Here is a 13,747-nt window from a genome sequence, read left to right on the forward strand (position 1 = left end):
ACTTTATAATCAGGAAACAGAGGCTTATTTTTTAAAAGAACTAGATTACATCATACACTATGCCTGCACTTTGTAGTGTGCGCCTGCACACACACACACACACACACACACACATACACACAGTTGTCAGGGAAACCTTTTTCTGATGAGAAAGAAACATAGTTGTGTTTATGCAGATGGAAAAGTTGTAATCCAATCTTTTTTTTTTCTGCTTTTCTGCTCTGATCACAGAAAGAAAAAATACCGAGTCCACACCTTGGCAAGATGGAGGAAAGAAAAGCTTTTGAGGGGGAATGAGATGGGACCTGCCAGTGCTTTCTCTCAGACAGTGCTGGGAGGGCTCTTCTGAGATCCCATCTCCCATTCTCTAGTCAAGATCACTGGCTCCTGCCTGGGTCCTGGCACCGGCTGATGAAGTCTCAGAATTTGCTCCTGCCCCCAGGCAGAGGCCCTCATGCAAATTTGAGCTGTTTCCAGTGCTTTCAGCCAGAAGTCCGTTTTGCTTGGTGTTGGACCCTCCTCTCCTCCTGCATGCCTGCTTCTGCATTCTCCCTGTTCTCTGGTTGTTGGATGAGTGACTGCCAGACCTTCCCCTTAGGCATGCTCTTAGAGTACCTCTGTTGCTCCCCTGGCATCAAACCTCCAGTTCTCCCCTGGCCCCTGGACTCCAGGTATCCTTGTCTACCTGGTCCATATCTATTATATCCTTTATGGCCTTGGCTTCTTGGCTGTACCCATTATTTATTGTTGTATATCAAACCATCCCTCCTCATAGGGTTGTTATGAAGATTGAGAGAGAGAATACATGCAAGGCAGAAAACAATGCCTGGCCTGTAATCAGCACTCACTGAGTTAGTGATCATAGCTATTATTATTATCCTTATTGACTCTAACTGTTCTGAAGTCTGAAGGAGCAGAACAGATTGAAACAATAAGCCATATTTTATACCTGAAGCATCACAAGCTGAGGAAGAAGTTCAAGTTCTCCTCAAAGCAGATTTAACAAAACCAAGTTTAGGCTGAGAACCCATGGACAGTCATTGACAGTGAAAGGAAGGCATCCCACTGTTCCCCAGGCGTGGTATTTCTTTAAACCTTTCCCCATATGGTGCTTGCCCATAACAATGTGAGATATCAAATAGCAGTAAAAAAATTAACTATAGATAAATTAGCCAGGCATGGTGGCGGGTGCCTATAGTCCCAGCTACCTGGGAGGCTGGCGTGAACCCAGGAGGCAGAGCTTACAGTGAGCCATGATCGCACCACTGCATTCCAGCCTGGGTGACAGAGTGAGACTCCGTCTCAAAAAAAATAAAATTAAATAAATAAATAATTTATTAAAGATATAATCTAAGAAAGGACTCAAGTGACTAGGTTATATGGAGTCATCCTGTTATCCCTGGGACAGTGGAGCTGATTGGCCAAGATACACTGGGTAATTGTCAGAGGCGTTTGAATCAGAGTAACTCCATCTCAAATAGGGGATGGGTAAAATAAGGCTGAGACCTACTGGGCTGCATTCCCAGGAGGTTAAGGCGTTCTTAGTCACAGGATGAGATAGGAGGTCAGCACAAGATACAGGTCATAAAGACCTTGCTGATAAAACAGGTTGTGGGAAAGAAGCCGGCCCAAACCTACCAAAACCAAGATGGCCACAACAGTGACCTCTGGTCGTCCTCACTGCTACATTCCCACCAGCACCGTGATAATTTACAAATGCCATGGCAACATCAGGACGTTACCCTATATGATCTAAAACGGGGAGGCATGAATAATCCACCCCTTGTTTAGCATATTATCAAGAAATAATCATAAGAATGGGCAACCAGCAGCCCTTTTGGGCTTCTCTGCCTATGGAGTAGCCATTCTTTCATTCCTTTACTTTCCTAATAAACTTGGTTTCACTTTATGGATTCACCTCAAATTCTTTCTTGTGCAAGATCCAAGAACCCTCTCTTGGGGTCTGGATTGGCACCCCTTTCCAGTAACATAATGGCTTCCAAATTGCAGGCTAGAGCTTCACTGAGGAAACTGACCGTGTTTATTGGTTATTTTGTGTGTGCCAAGGACTGTGCTTGCTACGCTTGCTACCTTATGAGCATTTCCTCATTTAGTTCTTAGCACAGTCCTGTGAGGTAGAGTCTATCACTAGCTTTAGTTACAAATGAGAGAAGTGAGGATTAGGTAGTAAGAAGGTAGTAAGAGGCAAAACCCAGATTCAATCCCAGACCCATCTGACTCTACCGATAGCCTTTATAATACAAGGCTAGGTATTCCAGCCTCAATCCTCGATAGCAAATATCCCAATAGGAAAGGTCAGGAAAATCCTAGCTCCTTGCTCCCTGGGCAAGACAAAATGTCACCTTCACAAGGAGATCTTTCAGAGTGCATATCTCAGGGACGATTCTGAAGGCTCACAGACCAGACACATGTGTGTATTCTGAGGTGTGAAGTTCCCAGGAGACAGGGGCAGGGCCTCTGAGGAAGAAGAGAAGAGAGGAGCTGGCAAGGAGAAGAAGACAGATGACAAATGAGGCCTGAGTCTGCAGGGAAGCTGTCCCTGGTAACCCGCTCTCTGCCTCCCCAGGGTAACTCCATTCCACCAGGAAGCTGCCCTAAGGGCACTGACAGTCAGACCTCTCAGCCCCTAAACCAGGAATCAGACCAGAAGTCCTTGAAGACTGAGCAGGTCCTTCCTCAGGAATAGAAAATTGTCCCCTCCAGACATAAAGGAGGGCCCCTTCAATTCCGGCTGAGCTCAGAACCACTGGACGCCCTCGGAGCCATCCAAGGTGCAGACCTCTGGCCAGGGCTTACCACCTGCCTCAAATCAAATCAGATCCACAATGTGCCAGGGTATGTGGGAGACACAGCTGTGACCCAGGCACTGCCCACCTGCAGGAGCCACAAGGCACAAAGAACAGTGCAAGCAACCTGGTGAAGGAACTCGTACTCCCAGCCTGGTCCCCAGGGGAGCTTGCTGGAGGCAGCATTAAGGACAAGAAGGTTTTCAACAAACGGGGATGGGAGGGAGTCAGTTAGGATAGAACACAGAAGGGAAACAACACGTCCAATTTGGTAGCACAGCTTTTCTGACCCCAGTGGTTTTGGAAAGATACCTAATTTCTCTGAGCCTCAATTTTCTCATCCATACAAATGGGTATAATAGGTGCTAACTTTTCAGGTTGTGAGCAGCACCTAATGCTATGTCTGGCACATTGTAGGGACCCAGACATAGCCTTACTGATGATTATTTTTGGGTCCCCTTGGAAGGCCTCAACCTCCTATATCTTGGTGACCACACTGCAGCCTAGGCTGTGGCCAGGACCACGGCTGAACCAGCCTCCCTGCCTCCTCAGGGAAAGCTCTTCCCAGGCCCCAGCCTGCTGCACCCCAGCCTCCCTCTATACAGGACTGCCCGGAACTCACCTAGCTGAATGACAGCTTGTCTCTGTCCTACCCCATGGTCCAGACTTCAGCAGGGTGTTCAGAGCACATTCTGGTTTCATTTAGTCGGAGGAAAGGGAGAGAGGGAAGGGAAGGCAGATAGGAAGGAAGTAGCTGCTCCTTCCTTCACAGAAACAACTGTCAGCCGAACAGCCACTGGGGCCTGGCTCTTTTTGGTTCAGTGAAGTTGTAGAGGGAAACTCCTTTTCCTCAAGGGCTCTCAGGGGATTCTTAAGGGGCCTCTCGTTCATGCAGACTTCCAGAAGTTTCTAAGCGGGGTGCTTTCTGAAGCAGGAAGGAGTCGGGTATGGTGGCTATGGAGCCATAGAAATGCTTGGGGGTAGGATGGGGAGATCAGACCACAGCCTTCACGGCTGAGGGTGAAGAGGAAGGGACAGCAGGGATCTGGGCACACAGCGGGACACCAGTTAAATTCTTCCCAGAGATGCCGAAGGCCAAAAATTGGACTGGAGGCTGAAAGCCTAAGAGGAAGATTCTAGTATAAACTTCTCAGCCTCCATTTGTTTCCTTCATGCCCACTGAGCATCATCGGCAATGATCTCATTTATTCGCTTATGTTTTTATTGTCTGTCTCCCCAACACCTTCTAAAATGCAAGCTCCATCTCCTTTGCTGATATCTCCCCAGCTCTGGGATGGTGCCTGGCCTATAAGAGGTGGTGGCTGCAGGGCGTGGGGTGGGAGGATTGGGGGGCAGGGGAATAGGGAAAAGGGAGGCTGTAGGATGTGAGGCCAGCAGGACATGGATGCTGCTCGCCAGGCAGGAAACCATGATGTTCTGAGGTGTGGAGACGGGGAGGAGAGCTGCTTAGGTGATGAGACAACCACTACCCTGCTGGATGGGAGGAGATGAAGGGAAAGCCTTCCTCTACTCTCAGAGACCTGACAAAGGCACCCACTTGGCCATTCTTCACACTAAAATTTGTCCACCAGGTACAGTGGCTCACGCCTATAATCCCAGCACTTTGGGAAGCCGAGGCAGGCAGATCACCTGAGGTCACGAGTTCGAGACCAGCCTACCCAACATGGAGAAACGCTGTCTCTGCTAAAAATACAAAAATTAGCCAGGCTTGGTGGCGGGCGCCTGTAATCCCAGCTACTCGGGAGGCTGAGGCAGGAGAATCGCTTGAACCTGGGAGGAGGAGGTTGCAGTGAGCCGAGATTGCACCATTGCACTCCAGCCTGGGGGACAAGAGCGAGACTTCGTCTCAAAAAAAAAAAAAATCAGCCAGTCGTGGTGGCTCACACCTGTAGTCCCAGCTACTAGGGAGTCTGAGGTGGGAGAATTGCTTGAACCCAGGAGGCAGAGGTTGCAGTGAGCCGAAATCGTGCCACTGCACTCCAGCCTGGGCAACAGAGCAAGACTCTGTCAAAAAAGAAAGAAAAAAGAAATCTGTCAATAGAAAGGAAAATTTGGCCAGAAGCAGTGGCTCACACCTATAATTCCAGCACTTTGGGAGGTCAAGGTGGGAGGATTACTTGAGGCCAAGAGTTCAACACCAGCCTGGGCAACATTACAAGACCCTTGTCTCTACAAAAAAAATTAAAAACCAAGAAAAAACAAGGAAAAAAGAGAGCCCAATCAGAGTGATCAACATGAGACCTGGAATAACTTTAATAGGAAATGTGTATAACTGCAAGAGGAGAATTATGCATTTTTATCACAATTTATGAAAATAATAAATAAGTAACAGAGAGAGATTCCATGTTCCTCAATGGAAGGGGTAAATGCTATGAATGTGTCATTTTCCCCAAACGAAGTTATGGGTTTAATGCAATCATGACCTAAATTCTAAGAGGAATTTGCTGGAATCCTCTCATGTTTTTGTAGAAAATGTTCCTCAAATTCATCAAGAAGAATAAATGAGTGAGACTCTTCAAGAAATTTCAAAAAATCAAGAGCAAGGGCAATGAAGAAGGATGTACCCACCAAATATTAAAACATATAAGGCCGGATGCAGTTGCTCACACCTGTAATCCCAGAACTTTGGGAGGTTGAGGCAGGCAGATCACTTGAGATCAGCAGTTTGAGACCAGTCTGGCCAACATGGTGAAACCCCGTCTCCACTGAAAATACAAAAATCAGCCGGCACCCCTGTAATCCCAGCTACTCGGGAGGCTGAGGCAAAGAAGAATCACGTGAATCTGTGAGGCGGAGGTTGCAGTCAACCAAAATTGTGCCACTGCACTCCAGCCTGAGTGACAGAGCAAGATCCTGTTTAAAAAAAAAAAAAAAAAAAATATATATATATATATATATATATATAGCAGCTAAAATGAAAAGACACATGGATTGCTGGATATAAATGCTAACTCTATATATAAAAACACACTCTCTGATAGAGGAGACATCACAGACACAGGGAAAATATGAAATAGATGGTACTGAGATTATTATTTAGAAACTGGGGGGTATCAGTCCTACCCCAAAATAAAACCCAAATGGATTGAAAGAAAGTATAAGAAAGAAATTTCAAGTACAAATAAACCATATGGAAAAACTCTACCAAAGAATAAATTATTTCCCAAAGCTTCAGTAAGAATAATTTTTTTAAGTTTAGAAGTTTAAGAAAATTTGGTTTGACATATTTAACTTCAAAAGCCTTAAAAGTTTGTATAAAATTTCAAAACCTTTGTATGTGTTGAGTAATTCCCCAAAATGAAGACAAACCACTCATATAAGGGAAAATACCTGCATTGAAGATAATAAACGATTACTATCCATATTATATAATTTGCCCATGCAAATCAATGAGAAAAACTTTGTATCCAATAGACGTATGGAGAGGGGAAATTGGCAAACACATCACAGAAGAAATTCTAATTTAGTAGATGCTATATATAGACTGAATGTTTTTGTGCCCCCTCAAAATTCATATGTTGAAATTGTAACCCTCCAATGTGATGGTATCTGGAGGTGGGACCTTTGAGAGGTCATGAGGGATCAGTCCTCATGAATGCGCTCATGCCTGATATGGTTTGGCTTTGTGTCCCTTCCCAAATCTCATGTCAAATTGTAATGTCCGGTGTTGGAGGAGGGGCCTGGTGGGGTGTGATTGGATCATGCTGGCAGACGTCCCCCTTGCTGTTCTCATGATAGTGAGTGAGTTCTCACAAGATCTGATTGTTTAAAAGTGTGTAGCATTTCCCCCTTCTTTCGCTCTCTCCTGCCACCATGTGAAGATGTGCCTGTTTTCTCTTCGCCTTCCTTGTAAGTTTCCTGAGGACTCCCCAGCCATGCTTCCTGTACAGCCTGTGGAACTATGAGTCAATTAAACCTCTTTTCTTCATAAATCGCCCAGTCTCAGGTAGTTCCTTATAGCAATGTGAGAACAGACTAATACAATGCCCTTATAAAAGAGACCCCAGAGAACTCTCTCATCCCTTCTGCCATGTGAAAACACCACAAGAAGATACCATCTATGAACCAGGAAGCAGGCACTCCCCAGAAACTGAACCTGCCAGCACCTTGATCTTGGACTTCCCAGCCTCCAGAACTGTGAGAAATCAATTTCTGTCATTTATCAGCCACCTAGTCTATGACATTCTGTTACCGCAGCCCAAACCAACTAAGAGAGTAGATAATCATATAGAAGACGTTTAGCCTTGAGAAATGAAGATAAAAGCAAAAACAAGATACCACTTTCCAGCTGTTAAATTAGCAAAATAAAAAATTTAATGGTATGGCTCAATCATGAAGAGTCTGGTGGAAGTGGACTTTTCATTGTGTGAGCAGTTTATTCAGCAAGTTTATTATGCATCTAAAATGTGCCCATCACAGGACTAGGCACTGGGAATGCACCAATACATAAGAATTCACATACCTCAAGCAGAGTCCATGGTCCAGTGTGGGAGAAAGAGGAAGCAATGTGGGCATCCGGAGGCTGCCCAGAGAAGGGTTGACTGATCTGGATGGAAAGGCAGGAGGGGAGTGGCAAAGATCTTCCACACATGGAGGTGGGGATGAGGGCAGCCTACAGAGGGGAGGCACAAGGCCTCAGCCCAAGCTCTGCCTGAATCTGATCCCAGCACGCCTTTCCAACTTCTCTCCCCAACTCCCAGGTCTCACCCTCCTGCCAACCACCCTGGACTCTACACTTCCTGTGCTGCTCAGTTCTCACTGCCAAGTTCTCACCTCCCTGCCTTTGTTTAGCCTCTGCCTTCCACCTGCAATGACTCCCCTGCACTGCAACCCTGATGAAAATCCTTCAAGGCCCACCTCAATCTCTTCCATGAAGCCATCTCTGTCCTCTGTGCTTCTTTTACATCTCTTCCAAGGCCTTGTGCTCATGCATTAATTCCCTCATTTGACAAGCTTCCACAGGGCACCTCTCTGTGCCAGGCACCATCCCAGGTGCCAGAGAGACAAAAGCGAATCAGATACAGTCACCACCCCCAAGGAGCTCCTGACACTCACCATATCAGTCCCATAGTATAATTCTGTGTGACCCCATCTATCACCCCTATAAGACGCTCTACTCCTTAAGAACTGGAGCAACATCCTCTGCATCTCCACCCACACGGTGTTCACAGCAGATGCTTACAAAATACGTCCAGGTGAAGTGGACTGAATTGGATTGGCCAGTACTTGCATATATTATCTCAGTTAATTCTCACTGCATCTGTGTGGGCCATTATTATTGTGAAGTATTTTTATCTGTAAGTTATTATTATTGTTATCCCCATTTTACAGATGAGGAGACTGAGGCTCAGTGAGGTAAAGTCCTTGGCCTGTGGTCACTGTGGTGTTTAGCACAGCCAAGAGGGTCTGCCTCCCTGCCCAGCCCTTTGCCTCATTGTTCCTTCCCCTAGTGTTCTAACAGGAGCAGAGATGGAGGATGAAAACCTCCAGACAGTGCAGAATGTTCAGTGAGGTACTTTTGTCCTGCAGAAATAAGACACTGTCAATTCTCATTACTTGAAGTAGTTATGTTCTCTAAAGTTGTTGTGAGTAAATATCAGTGGCTGATAAATGACAGAAATTGATTTCTCATAGTTCTGGAGGCTGGGAAGTCCAAGTTCACTAAACTAGTGAACACCTAACCATTGCTCCCAGGAGATCAATATACAATCTAGTATAAAGTATAGTACTGTCTACTATATACTGCACAACATGTAGTGCTCTACTATACTGGTCACAACATTTTCATCAACCGATAGATACATAACCTTGTTTTATGTGTGTTTCTGTTTAAAGACACCTAATTTAATATCTATCATTAGGTCATTAACATTGGATTCCCAGCCAACAGCACTATATTTATAACTCATGCCTGAATGAAATGTATCTAACAGAGGGACTTTCTCCATAAGGCACATCACAGCCGTCTTGCAATTAGGAACACCGCTAGTCAGCACTTCAGCACTATACTTGGGGGCCATGTTAAATAGCAAAATCACCAACAAAAAGCACAAAAATGCTTAAAATATGGCACTAAATATAGCACAAGAAGGACACTTGTTTACAGTATGTGAGTTGAAACAAGAAGGCAGATCATCCGGCCTCAGTTGGGAACATGCAAATTGGGAGACTCAAATTTTTCGTTGCTTTGCACATGTCTGTGAATAACCAAAAAAGTGCCATGAATATTGATTCTTAGGGTTACAAATAAATGTTTGCAAGTAGGCAAATTCACGAATATAAAATCTGTGAGGATCAACTGTACCTCACTAAAGAAAACAGAAGGGAGAGGTGTTCGATTTGATGGGCCCAAGGACCCCCATGTGGTTCCCGAAGCCAGCACTGATGGGCTCCTTACAGTCATGTCTTCCGAGGCATTGAGCCTGCAGCTTCCCACTGCATCAGAGCAGGAAAGCAAACGAACTCAGCAAACGAAGCCAGCTCTCAAGACCCAACGTTCATTTCAGAGTAATAAAGGGGAGCCCCTGAGAAAGGGGCCAGTCCTGGCCCATCAGCAGCAGGTAGTCAGGTATCGGGAAGGACCTGAAGCTGGGGCTCACGACCTGTGTTCTCCCAGCAATGATGGACCAGTCTTCGGGACCTCAGGCAAACCAGGGACTCCTCTGGGTCTCCATGTCCTCAACTGTGAAAGGGCAGAAGGATCCTGTTTGGTTCCACAACTGACACAAATTAGAGTTGTGAGGGGGCTTCAAGCACCACCCAAATGTAAAATGCCTTTGCCAGGCTCCCAGGCACGGGGAGGGGGACACTGGGGGTGATCCTCAGTGGCTGTGACAAGGGCATGCTGAGCCACCAGTGCACCCAGCTCCAGCTCCCTTGGGACCTTCGTCTACACATACAGGATGCCATCTAGCAGGGCAGACGCAGCTCACGGCCCCACATGGGAAGTGAACCTGTCACCTGGCCTCATTAGTTTTTCAGTTTGACCAAATGAGTAAAAACTAATAAATGGAAAACAGTCATCTACTAATAAGTGGACCAGACAGGGCAGCAGAGCTGAGTCCTGTCAGGGCTGAACTAGGGCAGTGAAGTGGAGATCAGGACCCAGAGCCAACCAGGAATTCAAAGAAAGAAATGAAGAGAGGAACAAAACACCCAAGCCCTCTCTCAGGGCACTGGAGGAGCATAGAGCTTTGAGGCAGGAGCCCAGAGCCTGCTGAATGGAGACCTTTTCTGTAGAAGCTGCCAGAACAGGCCAGGTACGGTGGCTGACACCTGTAATCCCAACACTTTGGGAGGCTGAGGCAGGAGGACTGCTTGAGTCAGGAGTAGGATTACTTGAGTCAGGATTCAAGACCAGTCTGGCCAACATGGTGAAACCCCATCTCTACTGAAAATACAAAAATTAGCCCGGTGTGGTGGTGTGCACCTGTAATCCCAGCTACTTGGGAAGCTGGGGCAAGAGAATCACGTGATCCCAGGAGGTGGAGGTTGCAGTGAGCCGAGATTGTGCCACTGCACTCCAGTCTGGGTGGCAGAGCCAGATTCCATCTCAAAAATAAATAAATTAATTAATTAAACATTAAAAAAAGAAGAAGAAACTGCCAGAACATGGAAAGATTCAATCTGTGAGCAGTCACAACTCTGGCTCCCCTACACCCTAGAATGTTGGCCTTGTGAGCGGCAGCAGTACAGGCAGGGATGGATTGCTCACTTAGCACACACCAGCCCGGGGCAGGAAGCGGAGTGCCCAGATGGCAATTAATCCAACAACTGTAAGCTCCCTGGAGGCAGAAATGGTATATTCCACCAAGGGTCTTGCACAGTGCTTAACATGATACTGCTTCTGTATCAATAGTGTCTACACCACCTGCTTTCAAACAAGCTTGCAATTCCTTTTAAGAGAAGACATATCCATAATACATGTTTTCAAATAGAAATAAAAATTCTTAAATGTAAACAGAAATGCAAATAAATATACCCCAAAATAAAGTTATACAGTTTGAGGACTGAACACTGAATTTAAATCTGAGCTCTGAAAAGCAGAAAGGGTTGCCTACACTCAGGGATTAAGTCTTTCTCACTACCTGATTTGTCCTTACAAAAAAATCTTAGGATTTTATCACATGGTCTTTGCATAAATGCAATAGATCCAATGAAGATTTACAGATGTCTCAGAAGGCAAGCCAGACTCATTAGGTCATAGAAAGAGTAGCAAGGAACTCAGGAGATCAAAGAAAGGAAGAGACCAACTCCAGTCCTCTCTCAGGGAACTGGAGGAGAGAGGCAGAAAGAGTAGCAAGGAACTCCACCCCCTGTCCTTGACCTTTGCGGGACAGATGTCAGCTCTGTTCAAGAAGAACTGCAGAGCAGTGACCTTAACTTTAAGAGACAATGTCGGTAAATAGAGGTTAAGGTAACCAGTGCTTTCTTGGGGGCTGGCATTTGTCAGTAAAATGCAATGGCCCATTTGTTTTAGAGAAGTTAATATCTACTAATGTGGTCCCACCTCACTGATTGACTGGGGCAGGAAGAATCTGTCTGATGCTAGCACATGTGCAGGGCCATAAACCGTCCCATGCAAAACACTGAGTGTGTCCTCTGTTTGCCTTTTCTATGTCCCATCCTACCCAGTCCCATCCAGTGCCCGGGACATGAGCATCTATATTACAACAGGTGATAGAGACTGAACCCTCAAGAAAAGGAAGAAAAGAGGCACCAGAAGAAGGATCTTCTTCCAGACTACCCAGCAATAGCTGAAGCTCTAGGGTCCTCCTCCTTTAATGAAGAAGGGAAAAACAGCCTTGACCAATGTCAGGGGACCTGAATTAGGACCCAAGGTGGTGCCTCTTACCCACTGGCCCCGTATGCACGCTCAAATACCTAGAGTTGGCAGGGGGACAGGCAGGCAGGGAGCACTGAAGTGAACGGGGTTGGGTGTGAAGATCAATAGGGAGTGGTGGGGACTGCGGCTCACCATGGAGTGCAACCCATTGTTATGCAACTCTGTTGATCGTTGCCATGTGGGATTACTGGACCGGTGTGGTCAAATCTTCCAGCTTTTCAAGAGAAACCAGAGTTCTGGATTTTTATGAGAAATCTGATTTCTAAATGTTGGCAGTAAATTAAAAAGATGTAAGCACTACAAAACAAACAAAACACATCTGCAGACAAGATTTGGCTGGTTGGTTGACCACACAGGACCTCTCGCTTGAAGGGGAATGGGAAAGTCATGCCTATAGGTGATGACAATGTCAGAGGAGAGAGGGATTCCTTGGACAATGGCAGCTAAGGTCCAGGGATGAAAGAAGAGACAGAGAACCTGGGGAGCAGAAAGCAAGTAGTAGCGGGAGCTAGAGGTGGGTGGGACCAAGTCCACCGGCTCAGTGCCAAGGCCAGCTGGGCCTTTCCTCAGTGTTTGTGGGCAAACAAGTCTCCTTAAAGAGGACCAAAGAGAAATAGGATGACCAGAACATGGAAGAAGATTCCAATGGCAACTCCACTACCATCATCACCTTCTCTCTCTGGATCTCCTTGGAAACCACAGAAATAACAACCTACAGACCTTGGTATAAACAGCTCCAGCAGAAATGCAGCTTTGTCTGGGCCATCATGCACTGGGTACCAGGATGGGGAGCCTCATCCCAGACTCACATCAGCAGGGTCCCACTGAGGCTCTTCAGGTTGTGTCCTCAGCCCTTATGGCCAGGCCTACTTGTCGGGTGCTCAGTTTCACACCCTTCATGAAGTCTGGGCTTTCTTCACCTCCTCTCTCCAGCCCACTGTTGTCTGTTGTTTTCTAAGAAGGGATAAAGGAAACTCACAGCCACATCACTGTCAACACCTCTGGGAGCCCACTAGTGGGTCTCTGCAAGGTTCCTGGCTAGATATGATCTAAGCAGACTATTCTGAAGTTCCACGAGGCATCAAAGGAAGGAGAACCCAGACGTTGTGGTTATCTAATCAGTAATGTATGCAGCAGACACCATGTATCCAGTCCCCATTACACTCAGGGAATTTGGCAAAAGAACCAAAGGACTCATTCTTGGACCTCAGGAAGCTTAGAGTCCAGCACTCCATTTTATAGATGAGGAAACCGAGGTCCCCCAAGGTGAAGTAACATCTTCAAGGTCTGTCATGTCATAGGTAGCCCTAAGAATGGTGGCACTGGTTTTATAAAAAATTAGTTTAGTTCATTATCATGCCCAGTAAGAACATGTTTGAGCAGCAAATGCATTTGCAACAAAGGTCAGTTTCCAGCTGTAACAAAGTAGACCCATCTAAAAAGAGGTTAGGAAATACAAGAGCAAATATATATAGCTTTACAAAAACTAAGATGCTAAGTTTAAAAATTTAGGGATTTGGGGGAGGTATTTTTTTAGAAACAGCATCTTGCTTTGTCACCCAGGCTGCAGAGCAGTGGCTCACCGCAGCCTGGAAATCCCAGGCTCAAGCACAATCATAGCTCACCATACAGCCTGGAAATCCCGGGCTCAAGCAATCCTCCCACCTCAGCCTCCCAAGTAGCTAGGATTACAGATGTATGCCACCGCACCTGGCTATTTACTTTTACTTTTTATTTTTGTCAAGACAGAGTCTTGCTATGTTCCCCAGGCTAGTCTCAAACTCCTGGCCTCAAGTGATCCTTCTGCCTCAGCCTCCCAAAGTGCTGGGATTACAGCTGTAAGCCAGCATGCCTGGCCATAAAAGATCTTTTATTTTGTCAACAAGAATTCACCACAGTGTTCTTATAAGTCATGGTAAGAAACATTTTTTCTATATATGACACTATACTGGAAAAATGTATTGGAGGCTACATAAGTAAAAAGCCTTTAGTAGGGTTTATTTCATTTCATTCTGCTTTAGATATCAACTACTATTTAAGAACAAGAAACATAGAATTCCATTCAATAAACACA

The 13,747-nt window shown here is 45.9% G+C and overlaps 1 protein-coding gene across 1 annotated transcript in view; it reads right to left on the reverse strand.

Moving 5' to 3' along the window:
- TLL2 (tolloid like 2) overlaps positions 1-13,747 on the reverse strand; it is a 150,515-nt gene that overhangs the window by 90,456 nt on the left and 46,312 nt on the right. The gene's annotated exons all lie outside the window — the stretch shown is intronic.

The sequence above is a fragment of the Gorilla gorilla genome, chromosome 8 (assembly GCF_029281585.2).
Source record: "Gorilla gorilla gorilla isolate KB3781 chromosome 8, NHGRI_mGorGor1-v2.1_pri, whole genome shotgun sequence".
NCBI lineage: Eukaryota > Metazoa > Chordata > Mammalia > Primates > Hominidae > Gorilla > Gorilla gorilla.